At 50.5% G+C, this 14,775-nt stretch overlaps 1 protein-coding gene and 1 long non-coding RNA gene across 2 annotated transcripts in view; one reads left to right on the top strand and one right to left on the bottom strand.

Annotated features, from left to right (window-relative positions):
* Window positions 1-14,775, bottom strand: part of SLC6A1 (solute carrier family 6 member 1) — an 85,067-nt gene that overhangs the window by 59,153 nt on the left and 11,139 nt on the right. The window lies entirely within an intron of this gene.
* Window positions 1,149-14,627, top strand: LOC126949082 (uncharacterized). The gene is made up of 3 exons (XR_007723585.1): window positions 1,149-1,242; window positions 1,421-1,538; window positions 14,522-14,627. It is a non-coding gene; the product is annotated as an uncharacterized LOC126949082 (long non-coding RNA).

The following is a 14,775-nucleotide window of genomic DNA, read 5'->3' as shown; positions in this document are numbered from 1 at the left end:
AACACATCCTTCCAGGCTTGGTTCTTTCCACTCGATTTCATCTATATGTACCTAGAAAACATATGCTGGTGGGTTTTTTGTGTTGTGTGTTGACATTATAAAAATGGCATTATACCATGCTATCATTGGGCCAACTTGTTTTTCTTACTCAATAGTTTCGGTGATCTTTGCACTTTGCCATGCAATAAACAGATCTTCATTTTTTCTCTTTGAACTGCTGTGAGTATTCCGAAGTGCGGCCTAGAGGGGGTGTATGCACTTCCCCATTGATGGTTATTCAGGCATTTTCAATTCTTTACCATTGCAGACTGGGTTGCAGGGGACTCTTGTTTATAGAACTTCTCTCCTTCCCTTGCCCTTTATCCTTTCTTCCCCAGGCCCCACCAGTTTTCACTGTGTTCTTTTTACAAAACAAGATCCCTTGGAGATACATCTTTTTTTTTTTTTTGAGATGGAGTTTTGCTCTTGTTGCCCAGTCTGGAGTGCCATGGCGTGATCTCAGCTCACTGCAACCTCTGCCTCCCAGATTCAAGAATCTCCCAGATTCTGCCTCCCAGATTCACTGCAACTTCTGCTTCAGCCTCCCGAGTAGCGGGGATTACAGGCGTGCACCACCACGCCCAGCGAATTTTTTGTATTTTTTTTTTAGTAGAGACAGGGTTTCACCATGTTGGCCAGGCTGGTCTCGAACTCCTGACTTTAGGTAATCCATCTACCTCGGCCTCCCAGAGTGCTGGGATTACAGGCATGCAACACCGTGCCTGGCCAATACACCTCTTTTAATACAATCTCAGCTGCTAATGGGGACCGAGATGGGTGACGTCCCTTCATGAGATTGCATACTCCATCTCACAGAGAGGCAGTCATGCTTGCAACCAGGTCTGCCTGGACACGACTGCCCCATTTCTTTGGCAGGTTTGGGGTCTGCTTTCCTTGCAGTAGACTCCTTCCATCTCAGACACAACGGGGAAGCCTGCAATCTTCAGAACACACAACTGAGCTCTTCCTCTTCAGAGAACAGAAGAGAAATAAATGCCTCTCATTCTTTTGGGGTGAGCCTGCCGGTCATCATGATTTCTAGGTCAGACTCAGTTCCCAGGGGGCCACATGCACAAGTCCCTTTTCTTCAGCAATCGGGAGAAGGTCAGTGCTTTGAGGGAGGGAGCGTGGTATAGCCCACAGCCCTGTTTACAGAACCACACTCTGTATCCAGGCACATGGGAATGTGATGCCGGAGCCCTGGTGAGCAGAGAGAGGAAGAGGGCGCAGGCTGAGGGGAGGTGGGGGAGGGGCTGTTTATCATTGGCACAGTAGCTACCTGCTTTTCACTTTCAAAAGCACTAGGATCGGGAGGGCGTGGGGTGGGGGCTGGCACAGGAGACGGGAGAGAGCCAGGCATGAACTTGGCTTCTGTTTGCAGCTGCGGCTCTGACAGGTTTAGGGCTGTCTGATGAAGTGTGCATCCCTTATTTGCATGTATTTGGAAGAGGAGGAAGAAGAAGAAGAAAAGAGGAGGAGGCAGAGGAGAGCCTGGGATGGTAAGAATCCTGACATCTAACGACGTTTTTTGGTGCCATGGGCCATTTTAGCATGCTGGTATATAGCCCTTTCTGAAAATAATTCATTTAAATGCATAAAATACAATATACTGGATGACAAAGGAACATGGTTATCAAAATACTTTAAAAATCAAAATTGTGACACATACAAATATATACGATTCCATCAATGCGTTAAGCAAGATCTAACATTGGATCTAGTCACTACTGTGATTTCAAAGTCGTGATGAATGTAAACAATATTGAAAAGATTGCTGTAACAACTGCAAGGTGATAGGAAAACGTGATTGCTGCTGGCTGCAGAGTCATAGGTACGGCTAACACCATTGTGGCTTGTTATCTTTATTCCTACTGTAAGGAAATGGATGAGAATAAAGCTGTAATGTTTTCCCCATGCAAGTTCACAGACCTCCTGAGTTCTCTTTGCACCACGGCAGGCCAGGAACTCCTGGGCTGGGCTGTTAGAGGAAGGGGCTATGGTGGAAGCTGAAGAGGTCTCTTCCACAGGGGTCTGCATGAGGCTCTGGGCCCGGGGGACTCTACCCAGCCCCACAGGTGTGAAGGATAGGAGCCCTTTCTTGTCTCCAGGTATGCTTGGCTACAGCATCAATCCAACATCTTGAGAGACAGCTGGGGACAACACCTTGACCCCAGGCATGAGCAGGGACTGCAAATGTGGATGCTGGAGAGAGAGAGCGTGGCGGCTGCACAGGAAACTGGTGTTGCCAGGCTGGTTGGTGAGCACCTAGGAGATGTCTCTTGGGGCTTCCCAGACATATTTGGGTGAAATTTTCAGGTCAATCTAGGACCTACACTCTAGTGAAATGTGAATTATGACTGTTATGAGGGCTTCTGTTACAAGGGGAGGAGATATAATAGTAACACTTGGTGTTTGTATAATATTTTATAGTGTAAAAATGACTCATGTGTCTCAAGATACATCAATGGTTATCCCCAAATTCACAGATGAGGAGGTTGAGGGCCTAGAGAGGGACAGGGATTTGTTCAAGGTCACATGGTTAATGAATGATGGGGCCAACTCAAGTCTTGGACTCAGTCGAGCAAAAAAAAGTAGAAGAGATGAGCCTGAGAAAAGAAACTAAGGAAGGACCACTGGATACCTTGAGCATGAGACTGAGGTATAAGGACCTTGTTCTGGTGCCAGTGGGAAGCTAAGTAGGTTTTTTGAGCAGGGGATTGACTTGGAAGCTTTGGGAAAATTAATCTGGTGATGGTGTGTGGTGTGGGTTGGATGGGAAGAGTGACTGGGGACTCAGAGGCATCCAGGATGTGGCTACTATTTATTATCCAGAGAGAAACAATGACATTGTGACAAAAAACTTTGAGGACAAACTCCATACAAGGAATCCCTGACTGTCCACCTGGAAAGGTCACATGGACATCTGGTGGCATCTACTTCCAGGGCCACCCCATACGCCATGAGCGCATGTCATTCCCCACACAGGTGTCTGACCCTGGGGTGGGGGGAGTATGGGCTGAAATCCAGTCTGTGCTCCACTGGCCAAGCCAAAGTGTGGGGCTACGTCCACCCAGAGGGGTGCTGTTCTAATTTACATGAAGGTTCACTATATGCAAGTGCAGCCCTGTACACTGCCCTTTCTTTCAGCAACAGCACCCCAAATTTCCTCAGGAGTGCCACCCCTTCACCCAGTCCAGGTCATGTAGTTTAGGTGGGGCTGGACTCACCTCCAGTTCTAGTGATGGGCACATGACCCAAGCCTGGCCAATCAGGAGCACATCCTCTCTTCCACTACAGTGATTGGTTCAGGGAGAAGCACATGACCCAAGCTGGTCCAATCAGAATTGATCCTGGAACTCTTGATGCTGACAGCCATGTTTCCCCCCATAAAAGAGTGTTTAATGAGTCCTAATGATATCATTTGAGTCCCTGGATCCAGCCATGCCTGATGTCTCCCTGGGACTTTTATGTGACCTGGTAAGTCCTTCTGACCTAGGTAATGTTTAGCTTACAGCAGTTGGCATTGGGATTTTGTTGCTTGCAACCTATCAGAAGGGTCACCTAGGTCACAGGAAACCAATCTACAGCCCATAGGCCAAATTCTGCCTACCACCTGTTTGTGGTAAGGTTTTACTGGAACACGGCCATGCCCATTTGCTCACGTACTGTCTATGGTTGTAGAGCAGAATTAAGTAGTTGTGTCAGAGACCATAAGGCCCCCAAAGCCTAAATATTTACTGTATGGCATCTTACCAAAAAAACTCATTGATCTCTGACCTAGATTAATGTCTTTCTTTATTAAGGTGGAAATTGGGGCCCAGAGAAAGGCTTCCCTAAAGTTGGGGCAGAGCCAGGACTAGAAACCTGGTTTTCTGGCTCCCAGCCTAGAGCCCTGTGTGCAGTCTCTTTTTATCTCTCAGATGCTACCCCTAAATGTCCATGGGTCCCCTAGGGGTGTTTGATTCACGTGGCAATTGGATCCCTCTGCTAGTCTGAGGCAAAATTCTTTTCTGCAGCCTCCCTGTGATACACCCAGGAGGTGCAGGAGTGGGGAAATTGAAATCCATAAATAACCAAGCCTCACATTCCAGCCGGCCCGGCCTGCCTCCCTGAGGGACCTGCTAACTGGAGCTGGAGCTGACACAGAGGACAACTGTCCCATTTGGGACCCCATCCAAACCCCGCAGATGCTCTCCTGGCCATGGAGCCTGGGACCAGAGGAAGGCCGTGTTGTAAAATGCTTTTTCCATCCTCTGAGACTCCTTCATCTTAAGGGGGCCAAGAGGTGTTTGGGAACCTACCTTAGGGGTCAGGGCTGGGAAAGGTCAGCAAGGGCAATCAGAGAAGGCTCCCTGGAGGAGGTGGCCTGGAGTATTCAAAGATGGAATAAAAACGTTCTTGAAACCCTTTGCTCCCTTGCTGAAACCCTGTCTTCCCCCAGCTGCCTAAAATCCAGCCACATGAGTGTGCCCTGAATATGCCAAGCCCATTCCTCCATCTGCCAGCCATGTCCTTCTCTCAGAGCTTTGCACGGATGGGATGGCTCCCTTCATCGTTCGGGTCTGCACGCTTGTCACTGCCAGCCTTCCCTGACAACCTTTCTGACAGCTGCTGCCCAGCCTGAGTCACTCTCCATCCTGCCTTCCATTTTCGTTTACTTGTATCGCTGGCCTCTAAAATAGTAAGTTCCTGGTCTGGGGCGGGGGAGATCAAGGATCTTTGTTAAGTGATGAGCTGGGGATGCAGTAGTTAACAGGGAACTTAGAATTCAGCAGTGGAGATACAGTTGCCTTGTGGAGTGAGGGGTGCTATTCCACCGTTGGGTGGGGTAGGGAACTGTGGGGTCCCTGTTGTAGGAAGACTTTGCTGAGTTGGTCAGGAGTTCAACAGGGAAAGTGGGAAGGAGAAGGAAAGGGCTCCTGGTAGGGGACCAGGGAGTAAGGAGTGCAGCGGGTGTGAGGTGTGAGGAAGGAAGAGAGGAGGGAGCATGGTGTGCCAGAGCTGGAGAGGTGTACAGGTCTCATAGGGCATGTGTGAGGCTGAGTCTCATCCCAAGGGGGATGGGGCACCAGGGCAGGCGGTGGTTGAGATGTGACCTGACAAAATCACTCACAGCTCAGAAGGCTGGTTTCAAGGATGTGTTAGAGGCTGGAGTCAGGGCCAAAGGGAGGTCTATCTGAGGGAGGGTCTCTCCCTGGGTGAGGAGTGAGTGTTGCCAGAGAAGACACAATGACCTGGACTGCCTGCTCTCCCTCCCTCAGCATCCACATCTAGGGCTCCTGTCCTGCCACAGCCCCTCCAGGCCGTTGGTCTGGCTAGCTTCCTGGAGGAGGTTACCTGAGCAGCCTGGACCCATTGAAAAAGGCTGAACAGGGAGGCCTTGATACAAGCCCCCGTTTAGCTGTAAGTGGGCTGTGTGAGGTTGGGCACCTCTCTGAGTCTCAGTTTCTTCATCTGTCAAATGGGAACAACAGAAGTCCCTGTCTGCTGGGTTTCTCGACAGGTCAATGAGACGTGTCAAGTGCTGGCACAAGGACCAGCACCCAAGGAGTGGCGATTCTCTCAGTGATTATTAGGGGCTGACTTTTTCCCACTAGAGGCCCGTTTAAGGAAGATGGGACAGACTAGGAGGAGAGAAAAGTTGCTGGAGATTCGGGGGAGTCTGAGGCATTAAGAGATGTATCTTCTGGGGAGGCTTAGGGCTGACCTGTCTCCTATGGGGCTCGTAACCCTCAGGGCAGCACTTAGAAGGACAGTCCTGAAACTGGGAGGGGGACCCCATCTTCAGAGTTGGTAGCTAAGAACAGAAGCTGTGCATTTTCATCCTGCCACCATTCCTTTGCAGCCAGAGTGTGCAGGCCAGGTGGAGACAGCCACCTTGTGGAAGGTGACAGATGGCCACAAATGAGGGGTGAATGAACCTGCTAAATCATCAGCTGGGAAATTGAGCATCTCACCTCCCATCTGCGAGAGCCTCTTCCTTGTGGAAGGGAGCGTATGCTCGGGTGTGAATGTGGGGGGCGTTCAGTGTGTATACAGACGGGTTCAGACAGTGCTGCGATGAGGGTGAGGATACACACATGCACTCCCTTCCCACATTCTTCCCATCACACGTGCTCTGGCACCTGCCCATTGGGCCACAGGCTTTTGCACACAGTGATCATGCATTTTTGTGTGAAACACAAAGCCTCTATGTGTTCGCACTCAGAAGCAAGACATCCCAAAGGGCAGATTTGCACGCTGGCTCTTTTTCACTTGGACCCACGTGCAAGGGAGAAGTCAAGGAAGCCATGTGCTTTTCCTCATGGAATCACAGGGGTATAGGCTGTGTCCTTGTTCACAGGTATTTCCTGGCCTTCCCCAAGAGAGGATTCCACTTCCCATCCTGTTGTAGTCAGGCTCGGCTGTGTGTCCACTCTGGCCGTAGAATAGGGTGGAAAAGCGAGGTGTCGCTTCTGGGCAGGAGCCTTGAAAACCAGCTCATGGCTCCTTCATGCTCTTTTCCCTCTGCCACAGTGACCCGCAATATTCCAGCCAGATGCTGCCCATTTCCTCTAGGTCCTGGGATGCAGCTGAAAGAGCAGAGCCATAGGTGACCTGCAAATTAACTGGTAGATGCTGAGAAGTAAATCTGTGCCACTGTGAGCTGTGGAGACTGGGGCTGTTTGTCACTGCAGCATCACCAGTCGTAGCCGACTGAAACTACACCCCCCAACTCCTGCTGGGTTCACACGCACCACCCACAGACTCACATTGGTCTCACATCCTTTACACACATCCACACGCTCATGTACACTCACACTGGGCATGTGCACACACACACATGCTTCCCCTGGGCTCACATACACACTCCTGCTGGACTCACACAGGCTCACACTAAGTACACACAACCACATTCCCCTGAGCTCACACACACCCTCACACTCTCACACACACACTGGGCACACACACACACTCCCCTGGGCTCACGCACTTTCCCTAGCACGCTCCAGGTGAGTGTGACATGCGCAGTGCCTCCAGCCTCTGATCGGGACCAGGGAGGGGTGGGAACAGCATGAGGTGGGAAGCAGATGTTGACTCCCTGGTGGAAATGCAGTTGAATCATTTCATCAGAAGGGGCTTTTATGTTGTCAAAGGACACAGACCTCAACCTTGGCTGAGTGGGCAGTTTTCTGAGAACAAGGAGGCTTTCCTGGGGAGTCAGGAGTTGGAAAACTTGGCTTTGCGCCTCCCGTGGCTGTATGACCCGTGACTGTCCTTGGTCTGCCCCTCTCTGGATACAAGAATGACTTTGAATCCAGGAAGGGAGGCTGGTCAAATGCGAATAACAATGAACAGCCCAAATGCAACCTTTGCTCCTCCTGGAGGGCACTCACTGCATGCCCAGTGTTCAGTTTGTGAATCTGGTTCATGGAATCCCTCAGCAGCCCTCCACGAAGGTGTTTGGGTTAAAGTACCCTCAACAGATATTGGTGGGTGGCTCCCAGGCTGCAAAACTCGTGCTGAATGTGGATGTGGTGATACCATCCTGATCCCCTCCATAGACACACCTGACTAGACCCTATGACAGGAGTGGGCAGGCATGATCTTGGGATGGAGGGATGTAGGCATCCCACCACGTCCTGGGGGAGTTTGGGAAGACTCATCTCTGGCAGGGCTTCTATAGCTGAGCTTCCAGGCACTGGTGAGGGATGGGCTTTGATGCCAGGAAGACCTGGATCCAAGTCCCAACTCCTTTACTTTCTGGCTGTGGGACCTTGGGGGAAAGGACTTCACTTGACTGGACCTCAGTTTCCTCATCTGTAAAATGGATGTAATCATTGCTATAATCATGGTAGGGCCTTTGTGAGGATGAAATGAGAAGATACTCAGAGCAGGCTCAGGCAGGGTCAGTCTGTGCCTCTTTACTTGATGCTTCTTCTTCCAGGAAGCATTCGTTGATTTCTTCTTCTTCCAAACTCACAGAGCACTTTGTATCTGATTAAAGCACCTTTGTATCTGATGATCACATTCTGGCATAAGTTATAGTCCACTCATGCATAAATTTGTTCAGCATTTTGTTAAGCACCTTCTCTGTACCAGGTTCTAGGCTGGGGGCTGGGGTGTGGAATTGAACAAGGTGAGATTGAAACCCTCCCAGAAATGACTTCCCATTAACACGTACTCAACCTGAGGGCTGTGGCTACACTGTGTTCACCTTCCTGTCCTTCCTTCAGCCTGCACAGTGTCAAGAGGAACAGAATAGGAAGGGCTCAGGCCTCATTTGAGCCCAGGCTTGGTTACATTCTTATTAAGTGGCCTTGAGAAAGCCCCTGCTCCTCCCTGAGCCTCAGTTTCTCCATCTGCAAAATGGCAGAGATTGGAACAGATCCTCTCCAAATGCCACTGGGCTCTGTCACTCAAGAGCTACCAAGAATGAGTCTGCCCTCACTGGCGGCCTAGAGCCCACCCACTATGCTCACCTCCCCCCCGGCTCTGAGGGTGCCCTGCCAAGGGCAGTGAGGGAAAGGTTCATGCTGGAGCTCTCAGGAGGCCGCCCTTTATTCAGAGTGGCTTTAATTAGCATCTGCGGGCTGATCAGAGTCTGAGTATTAATGAGCCATTGAGTCACAGCCAGTTTTCCAGTGTGCTGTGTTTTTGATGAATTAATCACTTCTGACAGCTCCAAACGCCAACTCTGTGCTCACCCCAAGCCAGGCTGGGGTGCCATTGGTTGTGCCATCCGGGGCCTAGGCTGGCCAAACTGCCGACGGCACCCCCTACTCCATCAGGATGTCTAGCAGCCCACAACCTGGTCCCTTGGCCTCCTCCATCTGGATCCAGCCTCTCTCTCCATCTCACCCATCACTTTTCCTTGCTCCCCAATCCACTCCCATAGCACTGTCAAGTCACCCGGCCTCCTCGCTGGAATGGCAGCCTCTCTCCTTACTCCTGCCCTCCAATGGAAGGAAGTAATCTCTCCGGTCTTTTGAGTAACAATGTGAGGAAAATCATATGCTATCAGCAGCAGACGTCCCCCAAAGGAGAGACCTGTTTTATTTGGATGAATGCCTGTATACTTTTTTGTGGAGACTAGGGGTAAGATCTCCAGTGGGAATGCTGGACTAATTACCACTTGAGGGATGCACATCGAGGGTGGAGTGGAATTGCTCCAACAGTAGAGGGGATTTTTAGAGACTGCATAGGAAGAAAAAAGAAGAGACGTGGGCACACTCTGCCTCCTTCCCCCGTGGCCTCCTGGAAGTTCCAGGGATGCACCATGTCCTTTCAGACCCCTGGGCCTTTGCCCAAGCTCTTCCCTCCACCTGGAATGCCCAGGCCTGTCTTCTTGGTTTGAGAAAACTCCTAATTATGCTTCAAAAACCCAGCTCTAATGTCTACTCTACCTTCTACAGTGAACTCTTTCTGAGTTTCCACTCAACTCTGAAAAGATTGCCTGTGAGGCACTTATAATCTTGTTCCGGATCTGTTGGTGTACACATCTGCCTCCCCTGGTAGCCTGGCTGAGAGCTCCTGAGGACAGGTACCTTGTCTTATGCACCATTGTGGCTCCAGAGTCAGGCACATAGCATGTCATGGAGCGGTGTGCAGGGAATGGTGGGAAATAAATGGAATTAGTCAAATCCCTGTGGAAGATTGAAGGGATGTCTTCTGGGAATAGTTGAAAACATTCACCCTGGATTCAGTTGTGTGTGCCTCCTGGCCTAGAAGCCCCATGTGGGCAGGGCTGAGGTCTGAGTCCTCTTGGGTTCCATAGCATGGCCCAGCTCACGGGTGGTGGGTGAGTGGAGAAACCAGGGCACATGGAACTGTATGAGGCTAGATGGCTGAACCAGAGGGGAGCTCAGGGGGCTGAAAACAGGAAGAGCCCTGGCTCCTTCACCTGGTGTCTTTCCCTCACCAGGCTCCATCACTCCCCCAGGCGCAGAGCCTGGGATGCAGCTCTCTCAGGGTGTCCAGTCTTGACTCTGCCAAGAAATGGAGCACAGAACATGTCCCCCATCAGACGGTTGCATGTAGGCAGAATCAGCATTAGAACACACAGCCCCAGCTCCATCACTTCTCCACTCTGTGTCTTTGGGCAGATGACTTAACCTTTTTGAGCGTCATTTTCCACGTCTGCAAAATAGGCCTATTGATGGGAATTACTTCATAGGGCTGTTGTATGAATTAAATGAACTAATGAATAGACTAGAAAGTATTCAGTAATGTGTCCTGCCCACAGTTGATGTTCATACAAGGGCCATTTCTTTTCTTCTTTTCCCTTCCCTTCCTTCATTTTTCTCTCCTTCCACCTCCTATCTTCCTTCCTCTCTAACTTCCCAATTTACAACACAAAGGCAGAGAGAGAGAGAGACAGAGAGAGAGAGAGAGGAGGAGGAGGAGAGAGAAAAAAATGCTTGATTCAAAATGCTCTGATGGGGGGTAGGTTTCAGCATCTGTCAGCCACATTTTTGACCAGTACCCCTAAGGTGTCTTCATAGGCAGCTGTGAGTCTCTCCCACTCCAGAGCAGGGGAGCCTTCATCTCTGTGTTATTATTTCAGAAACTGTGTGCTGTTTTTGAGTAAGAGTGTCATGGCCTGGGCTCTGCAGCCCAGGGGCTGGAGGACGATGAGAAGGACTCCCCAGGATGGCCCAAGGCCTCTTGAAAGCAGCACTCTGAGGGACAACTGTTGTCACAAGGCTTCTGATCATCTTCTGCACAGGGCTTGCTTTCATGTCTGTGATCACAGCTGCTCCCTGGGGCTGTGCTGGCAGGGTGGGAACACAGGGGTGGAGGGGCAGCTGCAGACACAGCCAAGACCAGCATCTCCCGCCAGGCCCAGCTGCTGTCTCCTGGGCTTGAATTCCACTCTTTGCAGTGTGGGCTTCACCAGCTTCCCTTTAAACTCTTGCCCCTTGTCTCCCCATTAAAGTAAGTGGCTCAGACTCATCTGTGAGAAGGTACAAGGACACTCATTGATTCTTTCATTCACTTGCTCATTCATTCATTCACATATTACTTTATTTTCCTCTCAACCTGGTAGTCAGAGTGACTCTGTTCAACGCAAGTCAGACCACGTTGCTCCTCTGCTCCAAAGCCACCTCACTCAGAGTAGAAATCAGAGTCCCTGCAGTGACCTGTATGACCCAGCTCCCATCCCCTGAGATGACCAGCTCCTAGTCTCAGCCACACAGTCCTGTTATGGACACCCTGGGGGCAGACTCTTTTTTTTTTTTTTTTTTTTTTTTTGTGACAGATTCTTGCTCTGTTGCCCAGGATGGAGTGCGGTGGCGCGATCTCAGCTCACTGCAACCTCCATCTCCTGGGTTCAAGCAATTCTTGTGTCTCAGCCTCCTTAGTAGCTCCTTAGGATCACAGGTGTGCACTACCACACCCGGCTAATTTTGCTCTTTTTAGTAGAGATGCAATTTCACCATGTTGGGCAGGCTGGTCTCAAGCAATCTGCCAGCCTTGGCCTCCCAAAATGCTAGGATTACAGGCGTAGGCCACCATGCCCAGCCCTGGGAAGACTCTTGCTTCAGCATTTCGTACTTGCTGTTCCCTCTACCTAGGACTCGGTGACCTCAGATAGCCACATGGATCCCTTCTCCTCTCACCTCCTTCGAGTCTTGGCTTCAATGCTGTCATCTCTGGGAACTCTTTTTTTTTTTTTTTTTTAAACGGACTCTCGCTCTGTCCCACTGGCTGGAGTGCAGTGGCGTGATCTTGGCTCACTGCAAGCTCCGCCTCCGGGGTTTACGCCATTCTCCTGCCTCAGCCTCCTGAGTAGCTGGAACTACAGGCGCCCGCCACCGCGCCCGGCTAATTTTTTGTATTTTTAGTAGAGACGGGGTTTCACCGTGGTCTCGATCTGACCTTGTGATCCGCCCACCTCGGCCTCCCAAAGTGCTGGGATTACAGGCGTGAGCCACCACGCCCGGCCTGGGAAGTCTTTTTTGAATTCTCTATTCTATTGAATTCTCTCTCTCTCCCCATCCCAGTATTCCCTGTCCCCTGCCCCTTCTCCACAGCATTTATTGCGTTTTAAGAGCCCACACATTTTGTTTATCAATTTTGTTTATTGTTTGTCTTCTTCCCCTAGAATTGAAGCTATATTAGGGCAGGAATTTTTATTTATTTTATTTGCCTATTAGTGATGAGACCTTGGGAAAATTAAGTCACCTCTATGCCTCCGTTTCCTCATCTGTAAAATGCAGGCAGCAGTTCTCACAATCTCACAGCTCTGTTGCCGGGGCTATGAAGGGCAGACCCCCAGGCACAGCCTAAGCACACACGCATCATGGGAGGCTCCAACCTGCTGATGGGTGATTAATTGATTAATGGTGCGTATCAGATGATGGTGGTGTGGGTAGCTCCCCCTGCAATGCCCTTCAGCCCTCCACGCAAGGGGTTTCTCTTGGCTGTGCAGGGGAGGCTGGACATGCGGGAGCTTCTCAGCCCTGGTGGCAGCCCTTGACCAGTGAGGGAGAGGGACAGAAGTGGGAGGATGAGTACCCAGCTTGCTGCCCTTCTGTGGGATGGCCCCAAGGTGTGGTCTGCGCAGGAGGGATTAAGACCCCATTGCTGCCGGTTGTGACCTGTTCTGAAATAGACTATTTGCTTCCTCTCCTTCTCCTCCTCCCTGCCCCACTAGTGCTTCCTCCTAAATTTAACTGCTCGCTTGTCTCAAGGTCTGTTTCTGGGGGAATCCAAACTCGAAGACAGGTTGACTCTTGGGGGAGCACTTCATGGGGAACACGCACCATCCCTTTCCCACCAGCTCAGCCAAGCTTCTCCAGTCAACAGCTCTCTCTGTGGTTTTCTTAAAAATGTCCTTGCAGTTGTCCTACAAAATTCTACCTGGACCACATGGGAGAGGAGGAATTAATGAAAATAGTGGAGCATTTTCTTCCTTCCAACTAGAACTGTCATAGGCCTGGCGAGTGTTTATTTGGCTGAATCAAAAGACTACTAAGAGGAAAGTGTCTTGTGTGTGGGGATCGCAGGGTGATTCTTCTATAGATTCCTCAGGCCATATGTGGTGCGGGGAGGGACTTTGAAATACACTGGGCCTGAGATACAGGAAGAGCTCCACTGGCTCCTGAACTAGCTTATGGACTCAAGTGTTCATTCGTTCATTTGTTCATCATACTTTTATGAGCCTCCACCCCATCTGCCAGGGTCCAAGGTTGCATCGGGGAGCAGGACAGACATGGCCCTAGGACAACACGGCCACCCCAAGGGCTGTGGTAGCTCCAAGCCTCAGGAGTCTAGAAGTCTATTGGACTGGGGCCCTGGGGAAGGGAACTGAGCCCATCCTCCTAGGGTCCTTAGCACTCCTCTGGGCCGTGGCATCATCAATCACTGTTTACACCCTTGGTTGGTGGTGTTGGTACCATCTTGGCCACATCATGGAGGTCCTTTTATACCTCCTGGTCTTGCAAAGTTCCGTAATTACCTACTTGAAAGGGCAATAGAACTGTGATGTGATTTGCTCATCCAAGTAGGGAGAGAAACCAAGTCCTGGCTTCTGCCTTGTTATGTAGAGCCTGTGTTCCCAGAAGAGAATCAAGGGTGCAGAGAACCAAGCCTGAGAGAGAAATTTCCAACGAAAGTCAGAGAGTGGCCCAGAGCCAATGGGATGGAAACCAGAGGTCTTTAGGGACAATTTAGGTTCCAAGCTTCTCTCCCTAGATACAGGTCTTTGGTTGTTTGCACTCCACCAAACCACCTGTTTGTCATAGAGTGGGGCGCATGTGTGTGCATGTGTGCATGCACATGTGTGTATTGGGAGGGGTGTGGCAGTGTAGGATAATGGTTCAGAACTTTGGGCCTTTGGAGCTAGGTAACCGGTAGTAACAGTGAACCTCTGCCCGGTACTGACCATGTACCAGGGACTGTGCTGAGTGTGCTACATGTGGGATTTTATTTAATCTTCCCATCAACTCCACAAGAGAGTGCATTAGCCAGGGTCCTAGTGGGAAATAGAAGATGCATACACAGGGGGAAATTGAGAAGCATTTAACGAGAGGATGATGAGGTGTCTGAGGTCAGCAACCATGGATTTAGATGGACCAAGGGAAGGAGATGTTTGGAGCATTGCAAGAGTGGTCATAGCTCTAGGAGAGGGCTGCCTGACACAGCTGTGGCTTCCACACAGGTGTCCATGCAAGGATGGAGCTGTTGCTTCCATGCAGGGGCAGAGATGTGGTCCAGTTTCTGTGACCCAGCAGGGAAGGAGCAGGGGGAAGACATTCCCCTGGGGAGTGAGCAGCCTTTGGATCCAAGCACCCACTCCTCCTGCTCTCCTGTCCCCTGCCAGGGCCGCCCATCAGCTGAACCCAGCTATACATATCAGAAGACAAAGGATCCTGTCGGTGTAGCCCTTATAAGCCTGCTTCATGCACCATACGGTGGGTGGAGAAGAGTGGAGAGCAGGTCGAAAAGGGGAAACAGCATCTCCGGGAGATGGAGGTGTATTCTTCTTCTCTTGCAGGACTGGTTATGTGATTTGAGGGGCTCAGTGCGCAATGAAAATACTGGCCGCCTTGTTTAAAAATTGCTAAGAATTTCAAGACAGTGATTGAAGAGCATAGTGTGCATAAACTAAGTCACATACTCACGGAGCCTGCCTTGTTTCCGTGTTACAGATGAAGAAACTGAGGAATAGAGAGGTAAGGCACTTCTCAAAGACTGTTATGAGTCCTGGCTCTGCCCCTTTCTAGCTGTGGAGCCTCAGACAAATCACTT

This window comes from Macaca thibetana, chromosome 2 (assembly GCF_024542745.1).
Source record: "Macaca thibetana thibetana isolate TM-01 chromosome 2, ASM2454274v1, whole genome shotgun sequence".
Taxonomy (NCBI): Eukaryota; Metazoa; Chordata; class Mammalia; order Primates; family Cercopithecidae; genus Macaca; species Macaca thibetana.
Note: the sequence above shows the minus strand (reverse complement) of the source record. Positions and strands in the feature narration are given on the sequence as shown.